Source organism: Notamacropus eugenii, chromosome 2, assembly GCF_028372415.1.
Source record: "Notamacropus eugenii isolate mMacEug1 chromosome 2, mMacEug1.pri_v2, whole genome shotgun sequence".
Taxonomy (NCBI): domain Eukaryota; kingdom Metazoa; phylum Chordata; class Mammalia; order Diprotodontia; family Macropodidae; genus Notamacropus; species Notamacropus eugenii.
The window spans coordinates 508177170-508195240 of NC_092873.1; the positions used below are offsets into that span (position 1 = coordinate 508177170).

General features: G+C 39.5%; 1 pseudogene; it reads left to right on the forward strand.

Annotated features, from left to right (window-relative positions):
- Positions 1 to 11167: 11167 nt before the first annotated feature.
- The window catches only part of LOC140523232 (cytochrome P450 4X1-like), a 30475-nt pseudogene continuing 23571 nt past the window's right edge, over positions 11168 to 18071 (forward strand).

Below are 18071 nucleotides of genomic sequence, written 5' to 3' on the forward strand. Positions count from 1 at the left end.
ACCCACAAACGCCAAAGATAGCTTCAAAGGTCAGTAAGAAAGCTCTTTTACCTGGCTGAGAAGGGAGCAAAGTCCAACCTCAGCCCGACCCCAGGACAGCAGCAGTCACTGCAGTGTCCATTTTTGGAGGCCTCAGCCTAAAGACCCTGGGGAAATTGACTGACTGTTCTGCATCTCAGTCCTGAGTGGTAGACTTGGGTGAGGTAGAGCACTGGTGTGATGGAGCAGGTGGAGGTTCTGGGAAGGGATTTTTACTCACAGATTTGGGCAGAAAAGCTTGTGGTTGCTTACAGACCAGAGTACAGGACAGGAGAGGAATAAACCCCTTTCCCTTGATTTTGCCACCTTGGAGGAACTGAGAACTTACAGGTCCCTAGAGAATACCCGCCACTTGACAAAGAACTCAAAAGTCAAGTAACTGACTAGGAAAATGCCAAAAAAAGGGAAAAAATATAAGACCATAGAAAGTTACTTTCTTGGTGAACAGGTATGTACCTCCATCCTTTTGGATGAGGAAGAACAAGGCATACCATCAGAGGAAGACAGAAGTCAAGCCTTCTACATCCAAAACCTCCAAAATAAATATGTAATAGTCTCAGATCATGGAAGAGCTCAAAAAGGATCTTGAAAATCAAGTAAGAGAGATGGAGAAAAATTTGGGAAGAGAAATGAGAATGATGCAAAACAATCATGAAAAATGATTCAACAACTTGCTAAAGGAGACCCCAAAAATGATGAAGGAAATTATACCTTTAAAAATAGAGTAACCCAAATGGCAAAAGAAATTGAAAAAGTCAATGAGGAGAAGAATGCTTATAAAGCAAAATTAACCAAATGGAAAAGGAGGTTCATAAGTTCACTGAAGAAAATAGTTCTTTAAAAATTAAAATGGAGCAGATGGAAGCTAATGACTTTATGAGAAACCAAGAAAATACAAAACAAAACCAAAAGAATGAAAAAATAGAAGATAACATGAAGTATCTCATTGGAAAAACTGACCTGGAAAATAGATCCAGGAGAGACAATTTAAAAATTATGGGACTACATGAAAATCATGATAAAAAAAAGAGCCTAGACATCATCTTGCATGAAATTAAGGAAAACTGCCTTGATATTCTAGAACCAGAGGGTAAAATGAATATTGAAAGAATCCACCAATAACCTCCTAAAAGAGACTCCCAAAGAAAAACTCCCAGGAATGTTGTAGCCAAATTCCAGAGTTCCCAGGTCAAGGAGAAAATATTGCAAGCAGCCAGAAAAAAAGGAATATTATGGAAATTCAATCAGGATAACACAAGATCTAGCAGTTTCTACATTAAAGGATCACAGAGCTTGGAATATGATATTCCAGAGGTCAAAGGATATAGGATTAAAACCAAGAAACACCTACCCAGCAAAACTGAGTATGATACTTCAGGGGAAAATAGTCATTCAATGAAATAGAGGACTTCAAGCATTCTTGATGAAAAGACCAGAGCTGAATAGAAAATCTGACTTTTAAATACAAAACTCAAGAGAAGCATGAGAAGGTAAACAGAAAAGTCATAAGGTACAGTTGAACTGTTTATATTCATACATGGAAAGATAATATTTGTAACTCTTGAAACTTTTCTCAGTACTTGGGTAGTTGGAGGGATTATATACCTATCTATAGACAGAGGGCACAGGGTATTTCAAATAGGAAGGGATGTTATCTAAAAAAAATAAAATTAAGGGTGAGAGAGGAATATATTAGGAGGAGAAAGGGAGAAATGGAATGGAGCAAATTATCTCTCATAAAAGAGGCAAGAAAAGCTTTTTCAGTGGAGGGGAAAAGGGGGGATGAGAGAGGAAAAAGTGAAGCTTACTCTCATCACATTTGGCTTAAGCCAAATAGGAAGGAATAACATGCACACTCAATTTGGTATGAAAATCTATCTTACTGTACAGAAAAGTAGGGAAGAAAGGGATAAGTGAGGTATGGGGGGATGATAGAGGGGAGGGCAAATGAGAGGAGGGAGTAATTAGAAGTAAACACTTTTGGGGAGGGATAAGGTCAAAAGAGAGAATAGAAGCAATGGGGGGGGAGCAGGAAGTGGAGGGAAATATAGTTAGTCTTTCACAACATGACTATTGTGGAAGTCTTTTGCATAACTACACATGTATAGCCTATATTGAATTGCTTGTCTTCTCAGTGGGGATGGGTGGGGAGGGAGGAAGGTAGAGAAGTTGGAACTCAAAGTTTTAGGAATGAATGTTGAGAATTGTTTTTGCATGCAACTGGGAAATAAGAAATACAGGTAATGGGGTATAGAAATCTATCTTGCCCTTCAAGAAAAGAGAGAAGATGGGGATAAGGGAAGGGAGGGGTGTGATAGAAGGGAGAACAGATTGGGGAAAGCAGTAATCAGAAGGCATGATGTCTTGGGGTGGGGAAGGGGAAGAGATGGGGAGAAAATTTGGAACTCAAAATCTTGTGGAAATGAATGTTGAAAACTAAAAATAAATAAATTTAAATGAAGAAGTACATTGAATATTTATGATTTTCTGCATTTGGTTATGAGGTTTTTATGCCCTAAAATGTGACCTGTCTTTGTGAAGGCACTGTGTACAGATGAAAAAAATGGTACACTCCTTTCTATTTCCATTCAGTTTTCTCCAGAATTCTACCATGTCTAACTTTTATAAGACTATATTAATCTGCTTTCTTAATTATTTTATTGCTATATTTATCTAGTTCTGAGAGGGACAGGTTAAGGTCCTCCACTAGTATAAGTTTACTGTGTGCTTGTCCTGTAAATTTTTAACTTTTCCTTTAAAAATATGAATGCTATGTCATTTGGTGTATATATGTTTAGTATCAATATTATTTCATTGTCTATGGTTTCTTTTAGTAAGATATCGTTTCCTTGCTTATCCCTTTTAATTAGGTTTATTTTTGTTTGGCTTTGTCTGAGATCATGATTGCTACCTCTGCCTTTTTTACTTTAGCTGAAGCATAATAGATTCCGCTCTAGTCTCTTAACTCTGTGTATGTCTGTCTGTTGTAAACAGCATATTGTTGGATTTTGGTTCCTAATCCATTCTGTTATCCACTTCCGTTTTATGGGTGACTTCATCCCATTCACATTTACAGTTATAATTGCTAACTACGCATTTCCCTTCATCCTATTTTCTTCTTTTTATCCTTCTCTCTCTCTCTCTCTCTCTCTCTCTCTCTCTCTCTCTCTCTCTCTCTCTCTCTCTCTCTCTCTCTCTCTCTCTTTACCTTGTCCCTCATCTAAAGTCTGTTTTGCTTCAGACCACTGCTTCCTTTTATCTTCCCTCCTTTTTACCATCCTCTCCTTTCTTTTCTTCTTTCCCCTTCTGCTTCCCCATTGGATAAGATAGATATTTTATTACCAATTGAGTATGTAGATAAATTTTTCCTTCTTTGAACCAATTTAGATGTGAGTGAAGTTCAAGCATTGTCTATCCCCCACCACTATTTTCTTTTCTGCCATAAAAGCTCTGCCTTGTGTGCCAATTTTATGTGAGATAATTTTCCCCATTCTTCCTCTCCCTTTCCCTTTCTCCCAAGGCATTCCTCCTTCTCACTTATCCATTTTTAAAATATCATCAACACATTACCACAACTTTTTTCTATGTAGAATACTTCTAACTTCCCTAATAATGATAAAGTTCTTGGTAGAGACATGTATTCTCTTCCCAAACAGAAAGGTAAACAGTTTAGTTTTATTGAATCCCTTATGATTAATCTTTCTTGTTTACCTTTTTGTGCTTTTCTTGTGTCTTTTATTTGAAAGTCAAATGTTCTTATCAGCTCTGGTCATTTCATCAGGAATGTTTGAAAATCCTCTACTTCACTAAACATACACTTTCCCCTTGAAGGAGTATACTCAGTTTTGCTGGGTATATGTGATTCTTGGTTGTAATCCCAGTTTTTTTGCTTTCCAGAATATCATATTCCAAGCAAACCCTCTCCTACTTTAATGCGAAAGCTGTGAAATCTTGTATGATCCCAACTGTGGCTCCATTGTAATTGAATGGTTTATTTCTGTCTGATTGAAGTATTTTCTCTTTGACCTGGGAGCTCTGGAATTTGACTATAATATTCTTGGGAGTTTCACACTTTCCTTTAAATCCTCTGAAACAAACAAACTCTAAAACCCAATCTTTTTTCTTAAATCAAATTTAAAGGAGGCTTATACTTATTTGGCCCCCAGGGGTTCAGAGAAAAATAATCTGAAAAGATGTTCAAATCCTATCTGGTGTCATCCTCTGAATCATGCATGGCACCAAGCTTTGTGAGAGAAACAAACTTTGCTTTTCATTTTGGCTGAAATTTGTAAAAGACACCTCATTCAATAATGAATTTCAAGGACAGGTACCTGTTGATCCATGTCATTGCCCTGTCCTTGCAGAATCTATTGTCCTTTCTATGTTAGAAGGAGACATCTTAGGAGGATATTAGTGGGAATGAACACAAATAGTTCCCAAACAGATAATACTGATTGGGAGGGAGTAGGTGGATGGGTCTACATATGACTCAGATTCTACCTGATCTGCTAACATTCCTGTTTGGAAGCCCTATAAGAACTGAAGAAATGAGGAATAGAGTCTCTAAGGATTCTCCACCTGGCCATTTTACTTTTAGGGGCCCCAAGATTTTGGACAAATGGAATGATTATAACAGGATTAAGCCTGCTAGTTTTCTAAGGAAGAATTCATTGATCTAGATAAAATAATACACCTAAAAGACACTGTTCATCCTCATGAGATTAATAGAATACAGAACCAAAATTGGAATGCTTAAAGAAATTCAGGAGAGATCATATAGCCCCTCTAAAAACGGAAAAAACTTTTTGACATTTGGCATGTTCCAGGGTTAATTGTATGAATAAGTGTTAGTAAAAGTAATTTTTTAAAACTTTTATGTACATCTATATAAAAGTATTCACAAAGAGAACCAAAGGACAATAATATCAAAGAAAAAGGAATGAGAAAAATTTAGCTTATCAATTCTCAAATTAAATTATAAAATTCTGATTATTAAAAATTATTTGTTACTTTAAAAAAAGATAATCAATGAAATAGATAAGACCTAAAAGTAAATTTGAATAGTAGTCTGATAAACCATCAGACTATTATAAACACAAGTACATAAGTTATTAGAGAAGGGAATTTGTAACAACGGTTTCTAGACAAGCAGAAACTATAGCAATTTGACAGAAAACAGATTTCGTACAGCACTAACAGCATGCACCACAATGAATTCCAAAAATATAAATGATCCAAATATCAAATGATTTTTTTTAAAAGAAAAGAATAAAGGGTTACATTGTTTCCAACTATTGTTAGAGGAGTAACAGAACCAGACAAGTGGGAGATGTAATTACAAAAGTGAAGAATGATGATATAGATTATATAAATGTTCATAAGGATTTTCATAAACAAGTTCAATGCAACTAGAATAAGAAGAAAATATCTAAGTTGGGAAGAAAGTTTTTTATTTAACCTCCCCGATAATAATCATGATAATGACATTAATGATAGTGACCCTAGGGGCTAGAAACATGTTTGTGATCTAATGGTGCAAATCTGAAGTCCAAAATTCTTAATAATTCTGTCTTTGGAAGTATATTTATAAATATGAACATGAATAGCCCCCGCTTACTGTGAGGCCATAAAGTAACCATGGACTTAGTGGAAGAAATCCTAGTTCTGTACTAGAAAAGGTCAAGCATTCCTCTTTGGCTCTCAGAACTGTCCCAAATTCCATATACATACATACATATATACATATACATACATGCATATGTGTGTATGTATACATATATTATACACACATTTGTGTGCATATTACTGCATGTAAGAGGTGGGGAGAACCTTAGCACAGCAGACAACAGGAAATGGAAAAGTAAGTAGAAATCTGGGAACTTAGAGTGTGTGTGTGGTGAGAAGGACTGGGGGAAGGCAGTGGACAGAGGGGTTGGCTTAGAGCTCCTCTTGTCTCACCTTTCATCTGACAGAGGAAGAGACTGGATCAGTTTCTCCCAAAGATCCCATTACACCCAGAGGCGATTTCTTTGCAAGGAAGGAAGACATTTCATTTCTCCCTCTTTTGGGCCACCCATAGCTGCCAAGATTCTGGGTCCAATTAGACAACCAATCAAGAAATCCGGGAGTGTTGCAAGCTGCGTACCCCTTCCTTCAGGGTTTGACTGTACTGTCCCTTCTCTGCTCTGTATTGTAGGAGGGTGGGGGTGGGGTGGCCACAGGCGGCCCCAGCTCCCGCATAAAAAAGCTACTGCTGACATTACTTGGCAGCAGAGAGTCCCAGGAGCTCCAGCAGCATGGACTCTGACTCCGTCCCTCTGGATTCTGGCGTGTTTCCTTGGCTGGAGAGGCACTGGATTCTGTCCTTGGTCTTGACGTTCGCCCTCACATCACTATTGCTCAAGGTCTTCAAGCTCTACCACTGGAACCTGCAACTGCAGCGAACTCTGCGCCCCTTCCCAGGACCCCCGGCACACTGGTTCTACGGGAATAAGAGGGGGCTCTGAGGGACTGGAAGGGGGTGAGGACAGAGGAAAGGCTGCTGCCCTTAACCTGACTCCCCTCGAGGGCAGGTTTCAGACCCTAGAGGAGTCTCCTTCTGTAGAAGACTGGAGGATAGAGAAGGGCCTTAGGAGCGACACGGATTCATTCTGGGGAAACTTATTGGGAAAGTTTCCTTGCCATCTCATGGTCTTCTTCCTACTAGCATTTTGCACGGCTTTTCCTGCCTCCCTCATTGTGCTCCTCCCAGCTCCCTAAGGCATCCCGGAGGTCATCAGGAGTCCTGGCTTCAAAAGAATCTTGAGCCCATCACTTCACCTCTGGTTTATCCTGTATGGATCTTGTATAAATGTACATAGTTGTTTACCTGTTGCTTCTGCCATTAGATTGTGACTTCCTTGAAGGCAGAGTATTTATGTCTTTCTTTGCATCCCCAGCGCTTAGCACAGTGCCTGGCACACAGTGCACTCTTTGTAAGAATGCTGCACATGGAATCAGGAAGTCCCAAGTTTGAAACCTACCTGGGAAATTTACTAGCTCTATGACCTGGGCAAGAGACTTAACTGTTCTTAGCCTCAGTTCCCTCATCTGTAAAATGTGGATAACAAAAGCACCTATGCCAAAGGACTGTTATTAGAATCAAATGAGATAATATGTTTAAAGTGCTATACAAATGCTAATATGAGTTGTAAGTGCTATATAAATGCTATTTTCATTAATAATTATTATAACTATAAATGTTTGTTGGCTTTGACTTGACAATTAACAAATTAAGAATTTGTGCTCACACTTTCAGACTCTGAGTACAATGTTGTTCTTGATTCAATTCAGCAGCTTTGAAGCAGCTACTGTGTGCTAGGCATTGGGAGAGACTCCAAGTCTAGCTCTAGTCCAGACCCTGCCTTCATTGAGCTATTTAGAAAGGGAAAATCTCTGCCATCTTACATGTCTTTATCTTTTTCTATATCTGACTCTGTCTTCCCTCTCTGTCTTCCCTCTGTCTTCTCTCTCCTCTCTCCCTCCCCCTCCCCCTCCCCCTCCCTCTCCCCCTCCCTCCTCTTCCCTCCCCTCCCCCTCTCTCTCCCTCCCCCTCTCCTCCTTCCCCCTCCCTCTTCCTCCCCCTCTCCTCCTTCCCCCTCCCCCTCCCCCTCCCTCTCTCCCTCTCCCTCCCTCTCTCTCTCACACACACATGCTCTTGCTCATGCTTTGTCCCTCTCACACACACTCATACATATAGACAATACACACACAAAGGTATTGAAAGTGGGGGTAGGGATGAAGATTTGTGGTGCCATGGAGGTACCAGGAGAAACAGCCAAAGATGGGGAGCTTTGAGAGGGGATATTACAGGTTGAGAGGAATCATCACAAGAGAGGTTGGATGTTTCTAGGAAAGGAGGCCATAGGATTTCAGGGAAATTCCAATATGAGACAGCAGTAGAAACACAATTTTGCATCCACAAGTCAGGAACAAGTCCAGGCGATAAAATATTTGGTTGATACGTGATCCCTGCCCTCATGGCACCCATGGTCTAGTAGGAAGAAAAATACAACAGAGAAAACTACAGTGCACAGAATCAAATGATCAGTACAAAGAGGAGAGGGGGGAAATAATGCAATTTGAAGTCAAGAAGGAAAAATAGTTACCCTCAGAGATATCGAAAAAGACAGACTGGAGAAGGTGGCATTTAAATTGGACTTTAAAGGATGCATAAAAACACAAAGGGTGAAGTGGGGCAGGACATTCCAATTGTAGAAAACAACTTGGACAGAATCACCAAGGTAGGAAGACTTGGAGAATATTTGGTAGGTAAAAAATAATCTATATTTAAGTTGAAACTTAAAGAGGAGTGATATCAAATGAGGCACCAAAGGTAGGCTGGCAGCTAATTACCTTAAATGTCAGCCTAAAGAACTGAACTTTTGGAGACGATTCTGGGAAGAAAGAAGGGTAGGTCAGAAAATTCCAAACTCTCAAAATTTCTGCAAAAGAGATAAAAAAGTGCCTCAGGGCAAACATAGAGCAGTAAAAATAAATAAGAGTACAGGCAGAATAGTGGTCCTTCTAGGACAATTAGAGAAGATCTGAAGAAAAATCCTAGAACAAAGTTTGGTCCCTATGAAGAGTAAATACCTCCAGGCTAGGGGCCCTTGAAACAACAAACTATGGACCCTGGAATGAGCTGGACTGAGAGGCTGCTTCTCCACAGGAACTTTTACCTAGGGACAATGAGGGGAAGTGGGTGTCTGAGTTAAGGAAGATTGAGGGAATCTCTGCTGACAAAGAATGCCAGACCCAATTATGGTGGGAGATGGGACTGGCAGTGGGGTGGCAGTGGAGAGGGGTTATGGTGAGTGCAGATATAGTAGGGCTGGGAGCTGGCTGTGGTCACTTATAGGAGGCTAGAGGTCTTGGTTTCAGTTCCAGGTTAGAGGGGAGAACTGAAGGAGGATCTGAGGCCAGAGGCACCATCTCCCATACCCCAAGACTAGAGATGATTGCAAAAAATAAACAGCTATAAAATTTTAAAAAATGAACTGGCAAAGGAGAAAGAATTTGACCATAGAAAGTTAACTATAGGAATAGAGAACACTGGGATTCATCTTCAGAGGGGGATACTGAAGATCTCCTATCCCAAAGAGTAATGTCAAATGGTCACCTGCCCCAAAAGATTTCATAAAAGAACTTTAAAAAGACTTTAAAAATCAAATGAGAGACTGAGAAAAAAAACTAACATATGTGTGTGTGTATGAACAATCCAAGATAAACCTGAAGATTATAAAAAGAAAATCAACCAATGAGTAAAGGAGATCCAAAATCTTAAGGAAGAAAGCAATTCCTTGAAAATCAGAATTGGGCAAGGGGATGCCAGCGAAGTCATAAGAGAACAAGAAATAATAAAACAAAATATAAAGAATGAAAAGATTGAGGAGAATGTGAAACATCTCATAAGAAAAAAACTGATCTGGAAAACAGATAAAAAAGAGAAAACATAAGAATAATAAGACTACATGAAAGTTATGATAAAAAAAAGATACAATAGTACAAGAAATAATTAAAGAAAGTTGTCCTGAATCATTAGAACAAGAAGGGAAAGTAGAAATAGAAAAAAAAATCCATCAATCACCACTTGAAAGAGATTCTATGAGGAAAACCCACAGGAATATTACAGTCAAATTCTGGAAACCCTAGTTCAAAGATAAAATATTATGAGCAACAAGAAAAAAAAGCAATTTAAATATGGTGATGCCACTTAGAATCATAGATGACCCTGCAGCAGTGGCTCTAAAAGACAACGGGAACACTATATATTGAAGAGCTAAATAACTGGTGTTCCAACCGAAAATACCATACCTGGAAAAGTTAAACATAGTTCTGAATGAAAAAAATGGTCATCTAATGAATTGTCAGACTTTCAAGACTTTGTTGAAAACCTGAATTTAATAGAAGATTTCACACACAGGAGCCAAGAGAAATATAAGGTATATACCAAAGACTAATTACAAGGGACTCAGTAAGATGAGTTTACCTTTTATGTATATAAAATGCAAAATGTTTGTCTAAGATTGTTAGTAGTAATTGGGTAGTTTATAAGGAAGATTGGAGTAGACCTGAGTATGACATGACTTCAAAAAGCAAAACTGTTTAGGAACAGCTAAAATGAGTAATTATTTTGTACAAATGAGATTCAAGAAAAAGAATTGAAACAAAGGAATTAGATGGGAGAGGAGAACTGGTAGTTCTGGAAACCCACTTTCATCAGGAATGGGTTCAAGAAGGAAATACATATGGAGAGAGTATTTAAGTTTTCTACATTCAGAAAGAAATAAAGTACCAAGGGGATAGGAAGAGGGGGGAGGATAAGGGAGGAATCTTTAGAGGAGAGGATAAGGGAATAGGTTAAAAGTTGGGGTATAGAAGAATATTTAGATCTATAGAAATGGGAGGATAAAGAAGGGATCCTTGGAAGTAGGAGGGTGGTTAAGTAATAGGAGGGCAAGGTAGTGGGTAGAAATGAAGTAGAGTCAGGAGAGATAGCAAATAAGAGATATGTACAAACAAAACAAAGATCAGAAGTAGAATTTGTTAGAGGAAGTATATGTTTATATATGGATGTATTTTTTAAAATTATTTTTATTGATGTCTTTTATAGATGTTTTTCACACTAACATAGTTTCCCTGTTATCCTTCCCCTTCCAAGAAAGCCACCCCATGTGACAAATAGTATTTTAAGGACAAAAGAAGAAAAATAAAGAAACATAACTGATCAATACATTTTAAAAGTTCAAAAAATATGCCACACAAACACCTGTGGATCTCCCACCTCTGAAAATTCTTTTCATATCTTTTATTTCAAATCTTATTTGCTCTTTATAATTTAGCAACATTTACTTTTGTTTCATTTTTTGTGTGGTTTGTAGCATGTGAGATTTAACAAAAGGATAAACAGAGGCAGATCTTTAAGCAAGATGACATTTATTAGCAGGGATCAATAAATGGCTTCCATTTATGCCAAAGACCTTGACCGAAAGGACTCTTCCCCTTTGATAGGTTTTGGGAAGGCAGGGTAGGTGACATCACATATTTGAGTACAATATGATTAGTTACCAATAATATTCCAATAACCATGAAGGTGACTGAAGCAGGTGCTGTGAAGAGCTTAGGGACTATTTAGATATCAAAGATGCCAAGGTATCCCAATGCACTGTATCCCAAGTGATCACCAGTCATCTTGACTTTCCTCTTGCTGCTAGACTCCAATGACTCTGGAAGAGCGAGTGAAGTTGACAATTTTGGGCACTTCTGCCTTCCTTAAATCCAATTTATGTGCAATTCAAAAGACATCACCCATACCATTTTACTATTTTTACCTACCTCAAAGTCCTGTGGCAATGGGTAAGTGATGAAACAGCATGTGTGGATACACTGGGAGTTGTAGTCACAATCCTGTACACAGGTGGTCCAGACCATAGGGTCAACTTTTCACTGGTCTGAAGCAGCCTGTCTGAACAATCTTTTTTAAAGACCACACTACTCACATCCTGGCATGAGGAAGAGACTAGAAAAGGTACTCTACAAACAGTTTGTGTCATCCACCCCAGTCTGCTTACCATGGAAGGTGGAGATCCACCCTATGTTAAAAAACACACAAAAACATTCAAAAACCTTTGCAAAGATGATTTCACTCACCTTACGTGGGGAATACACATGCTTACAGACAACATGAAATCCAGTAGAGGGGAAGAAAGAGCAGCTCTTCCCATGAGAGAATTCAACAGGTATCATATCCAAATAACAGCCCCGAGTGAAACAAGGCTAGTAAATGAAGGCTAACTTACCAAGGTCAGAGCTGGATACACATTTCTCTGAAATGGCCACAGTGAAGGGGAGTGTCGTGAAGTTGGTGTAGGTTTTTCAATCAGAACTAATCTAGTCAATGAGCTTGTATGCCCCCCAAAAAGAGTAAGTGATAGACTCATGACAATGTGACTGCCACTTTCAGAAAAAGCCTAAGCCACCATCATCAGTGCCTCTGCTTCCACCATGATGAACTCTGATGAGGTCAAAGAAAAATTTTATGAAGACCTGGATCAATATGCCAAAAGAGAACAAGCTTATAATTTTGGATGACTTTAATACAAGAATAACGGAGACTATCAGATTTAGCAAGGAGTCCTTGGGAGAAATGGAGTTGAAAACAGGAAGAGCAATGATCACTTGCTTCAGAAGATGTGTGGCATCTTATGACCTCATCATCAACATTTCTATTTACCTAAAGGCGGTACAACTTTGTTGTGGAACCTTCATAGCAAACATTGACATTTAATATACTATGTCATGGTAAGGAGAAGAGAAGGACAGGTTGCCAGAGTGATGAAGGCTATGTGTGGTACAGAACACTGACTGACCATACAGATTTATCCTTTCTGATCTAAATATTCACATTCGAGGAAAGGGGTGGCCCCAAGGCAAGGTGGCTACCAAGAAGACTCAATAGATTAGAGTACTTCTCTGACTGGAAACAGGAGGGAAAACTGAGCCAACACAAGGTTAGCAACAGTGAAGCAGAGAAGGAGTGGGCAGCTTTCAGAGATCCGGCTCAAAAGAAACATGGTGTGAAAATTTAGAGACAACTCTACTCCAAATGTTCATGTAGACTCTTCTTTGTGCCTGACCTGTGCCTGAACCTTCTGAGATCATATTGGTCTGATCAGTCAAAATCAGACACGTTAACTCTAATGTGCTGATGTCATTTTGGTCCTCTTCAAGAACGAAAGACAACAATCAAGTTTGCAATTCTTCTTTGGAATTATTCATACATTCATACATACATATTCTACATTATTCATATCCCTTAATCACTTACCTATAAGGCAGTGGATTTTGGGTTTTATAGTCTTCCCTTAAATTCTAAACATCTACAGCCACACACATGCACTGCCTCAAAGTCCTCTCCATCCATTCTGTGGGAGGGGAGTGGTGTAATCTGTCCAGATCACAATTTTGGAAATACTTATCTAGTAGCTTTTGGATCTTTGGAATCAATTGTGAAACATGGGCCATAGTGACAAAAGACCACCCAGCATGGTGAACCCACATTGAAGAAGGAATTGTGTTCTATGAATGAACCAGAATTACAGTGGTTCAAAAACAAACATGAGATGCACAGATTTAGAGATATCTCCATTCCAAATATTTGTGTGAACTATCTGTGCCCAATCCATGATATAGCCTTCCAAGCACATATAGGTCTGATCAGCCACAGTCAGATATACTGTATCTTGACTCCGACATAGTAATCTGGCAGTTCTAGATAAAATGGGTGAAAGAGAAGAGAAACTAGAAGTTGACTAACAGCTTCCACATGGAAAATAAAGCCTCCATTCAGAAGCTATTGTATTACTCCAGGCAAGAGGTAATGAAGACCTCAGCTAGGGTAAAGGCAAAGACTGTATGATTGAAGTGAAGGGGATGGTGGGAGAGATGTTATGGATATAGGATTGACAAGATTTGGAAATGATTTGTATAAGGGAGTTGAAGAAAGGGGAGAAGAAAGGGTAGCTACAAATTTGAAAAGATGCAGAAATGAGCGAGTTTAGAAGAAGGGGATGGGTTTGGGGGAAAATAATTTTGGACCTCTTGAGTTCTACATGCTCATGAAACATGGAGTTGAGGTGAAGATTGAGATGTCCAGTAGGCAATGACTCTCTGACCATTCTGGATCTCCAAGGGAAGGGTTGGATAAACACATATCAAGGGCACAGTACAAGGGATCCTTGCTCAGAGAAGAGAGTAGATTCTTCTCGTGTCCTTCCTCTCACTTTGGAGGATCTGTCTTTCCATGTTCCCTTCCCAAAGATCCCTAAGCTTTTCATAAGATTTCCAGGGCCTGGAGTCTGGGAGTTGAGGAGGGGAGAAGTTGGAGTTCACTGTCCCAACTCATTTTTTGCTTTTCTTTATTGCAGTTTGCCCCAGGAAAAGCATTTATGGTGCTATCCCAAAAATACCCCAGGGCTGTTCCTCTCTGGGTTGGGCCCTTTCATGCAACGTTATTTATCTATGACCCAGAATATGTGAAGATTTTCCTGAATCGAAAAGGTAAAGATGAGTCATCATATGTCATGAAATATTGGAAGATATATTGGAAAATTGGAGATAGAAGGGACCTGAGAAGACATCTAATTATATGCATATATGAGTGGGGAATCCTCTGAGGCAGCTAAGTAGTCTAGTGGGTAGGATGCTGGGCCTGAAGTCAGGAAGACTAGATTCAAATCCTGTCATATGACCTGGGCAAGTCACTTAACCTCTGTTTGCCTCACTTTGTTTAACTATAAAATGGAAACAATAGCAGCACCTACCTCTCAGGATTGTTCGTGAGGATCAATCGAGATTATATTTGTAAAACACTTGGCATAGAATATAGCAGGCACTATACTTATGCTCATTCCCTCCCTCCCTCTCTCCATGAAGGAATCAGACAAAGAGATACCTATGCCCACTAGGCAAACTGCCCACTCCTCTCATTCCACGTTGGGCTAGCACCAATTGTCAATAAGTTTTTCTTTTCCTTAAATGACTCCAAGGACCTCATCGTCCCCTAGATGAATTGGGCCAGTATCAGATTAGGGTCACAAATGACATAGAACAAGGGGGGAAAAAAAGAGAAATCTTGAATAGGCCTTTAAGGGAAGTAAGGGCAGTCTGAGTACATCCCTGACTTTTGAGAGTAATGGACAGCTTCCTTGCCTTCCCTCGGTTGACTTGAGGCTTTCCAATAGGTTTATATGCACAAGGCAATTCATTTTATAGCATGACCCAGACATCCTCTAGACATTCTACAGGTTGAGGTTATGTCCTTCCTGCTCAGACACTTCTCTTTTATCATCACATCTCTTTTCCAGAGATCATGAGACTCCCTGGGATTTCAGTGGTCCCACCAACATGGCCTGATGGATAAACCAAGATGATAATTTCTGAACTGACAGGGCACCTTTAGCTTGCCAGTGACTCAACCCTTAAGGTTGTGTGACCCTGAAGAGGTCATCTAAGCTTTCTGTGCTTCATTCCTTTATCTTTTAAATGAGGTGGCCTCTGGGTGCATTGAGCACTACAGCTCATGGTCCTACAATGCTATCACCCATGGAATGCTCATATCTTTCATCCATGTCACCTCCTGCCTGGTATCAGGGAAGCTGAAAAGCCCAACGTAGCCCAAATAAGGTGAATGGGAGAGTGCGGAATAAGAATCGCGGTCAGTAAATGGTACTGAGAGATGTTTCATCCAAACCTTCCCAGATACCATCCTATCCAGTTCCATGTGTGTCCTATAGAACACAACTTTGGATGAAGGGTTGGAAAATGGGATGAGCTGTCCATGGAGGCCTCTTCTGAGGTTCAATGGTCCCAGACCCAGCTGGTGACTCCCATACCTGTTGTCATCTGTTACATTTATTTTCCAAAATCCTCTTCAGCATTCCATAGCAGACAGGCCTATCTGCATTTATTACTATGACACTCCTTCCCATACACTGATTTCATCAGTCTTTCAGTGCAAATAATAGTTCCCAAGTTTATGAGTTATTTTATAATGGTAACATTACTAATTGCTACTTTAGGAGGCCCACTTGTCTTTCAAGAAAGCTTTCTCTAAATCTCATAGATAAATGAACATTTCACCAAAACCTTCTCCTGCACAACTAATCCCACCTGGGTTTTTCTGTTCTTTTTAGTATCAACCCCCCTTTCCTCTTTTTAAATCAAATTAAATATCACATCTCCCTAACCCCCTCCAACTTCCCTTTACTGTATCTTCTCTCCCAGCTTCCCCTTCCTTCTGTTCTCCATGGCACATCCATAATTATTTTCTTCAGATTTTCTTTTTTTAAATTATGAACTTAACAACCATCAACATTGCATATACAAGGAAAAATAGGGGGGAATCATATATATGGATCTATGAATTTCTGTTATGTAGGGTTTATAATTCTTAAAATTTTCATTTTAATACAATAGGACTAAAATTTCCCTGCTTGTCTGTGCTACCATCTGAACTTCTTTCTATTTTGCTTTTGTGTTTTTAATGCTTCATAGACACTCTTCTTTATCTTCTCTCTTTGTTAGGGTTGGAGGGTAGAATTTATGTGGGTCCACCAAATCAAAATGTTGTCGGTATCTGAAAATGCCTGTCTCATTCTGAACCTTAGTCCATTATCACTCAATTGAAAGGCAGGAATCAAATCTCTTAAATTGTGTTTAGTCAGGGTCTTGCACAGTTGCTTTCTTTTATACTGTAGTGGTCATCATGTGGCTTATTAATAATGATAGCTAGCATTATAGAGCACTTTCAAGTTTACAAAGCACAGTTCATATGTTATCTCATTTGATCGTCACAAACCTAATAGGTAGGTACCATTATTATTCCCATTTTACAGATGAGGAAATTGAGACTGAATGTGGTTAAGGGACTTGCTTAGGGTCATACAGCAGGTAAGTGTCTGAGGCAGGATTTGAATCCAGGTCTTCCTGACTCCAAATCCAGCACTGAACTGCCTTGCTGCCTCTTCGTTCTTCTTACTATATTCTGCATCACTTCACTCGAGTCTTCCTAGGTTACTGTGAAAGCTTTCATATATTTGTGATTTCTTATGATACAATTATATCACATTACATTGATGTATCATGAGCCCTTCCATTGAAGGGCACCACTTTCATTTCCAGTTTGTAATTATGATTTTAAAAAATGCAAAAATAACCTTTAGTTATGTACTGTTTAGTATTTCAGATAATAAGGGATAAAGGGACAGTGCTGGAGGGAGAAAGTCCAGGGTTCAAGATCTATCTCTGACAAATACTTAGCTATATAACTATGTGCAAGCTGCTTAACCTGTCAGAGCAACAGAAAATTCTATAAGATTAGAAATTGCCCAACAGGTACTGATTTATGTCCATAAAGAACTGTCCACACCAAGAGGAGTGGTACAGATGAATTCAACAGTTTAAAGGACTGTTCTATGAAGGAGAGATTAAACTGAGTTGATTCCAGAGGACAGATCCAAAAGCCATGGTGGTGGCGTAAGGGTAGGGGTTGGGGGTAAAACTTGACCTTGATGACAGGAAATGCTTGTTAACAAGAGCTATCCCAGAGTGAAATGGGCTACCCCAAGAGCTGGTAGCTTGCCCCTCCTTAGAGGCAAAACAGAAGCCATGGGTCAACTTGTCAAGCATGTCATCCTGTGAGAATTCCTTTTGTATATGGGTTGGCTTAGATGCCACTGAACTCTCTTTCAATTCCCAGATAAAATCAGAGGTCTAGATCCTAACTGCTAATTCCTGCCTTCCCTTATCCCTGCACCATAATAACTCCAAGTCACATATTCCTACCATAAGAGGAAACAATTTCATCCAACAGACAGTCCTCCATTCATATACCTCCAAGTTGCTATAAACCAATAACCTAAGGTAGCTCATCCCTGGCTCCCCAAGAACCTCCCTCACAGGCTTATTGGGAAGACCAATGAAAGAGCATCCATAGAACCTTTTGCAAGTTGAAAATCTACCTAAATGTCAGAGGGTACTATTACTATTATTTCCTGCGCACCCCACCTCACCTCCAGGCATGCTATGGGAAGTTGGTCTTCCTACAAATGCTCCAAGAATGGGACTCCAGCCTGACTCAGCTTCATGCAGTAGACCAGAGCCCTGAATGGAGAGGAAGAAACCCTAGGCTATACTTGTGGCTCTCTAAGTCCCTGTGAAACTTTGAGACTCCATTTCTCATCATGTGGTGAGAACCCCATTCCAGGAAGCACTGCAGGGTATATAATTTGTGGGGAGGAATGAGCCACAACTCAAGGACTAGTTTTTATCCTTTCACCTCCTCTGCTCTGTCATGTACCCAAGAAAGCAGTTGTGGTTTCCCAGCGTGCTGCCCTTTACATATAAAGTTCTCCTTGCTCATGTTATGTGCTTGTTAGTATCTGGATCAATTCAGGTCCACCTAGTCCCACTCTGATTTTATCCTGCACAGT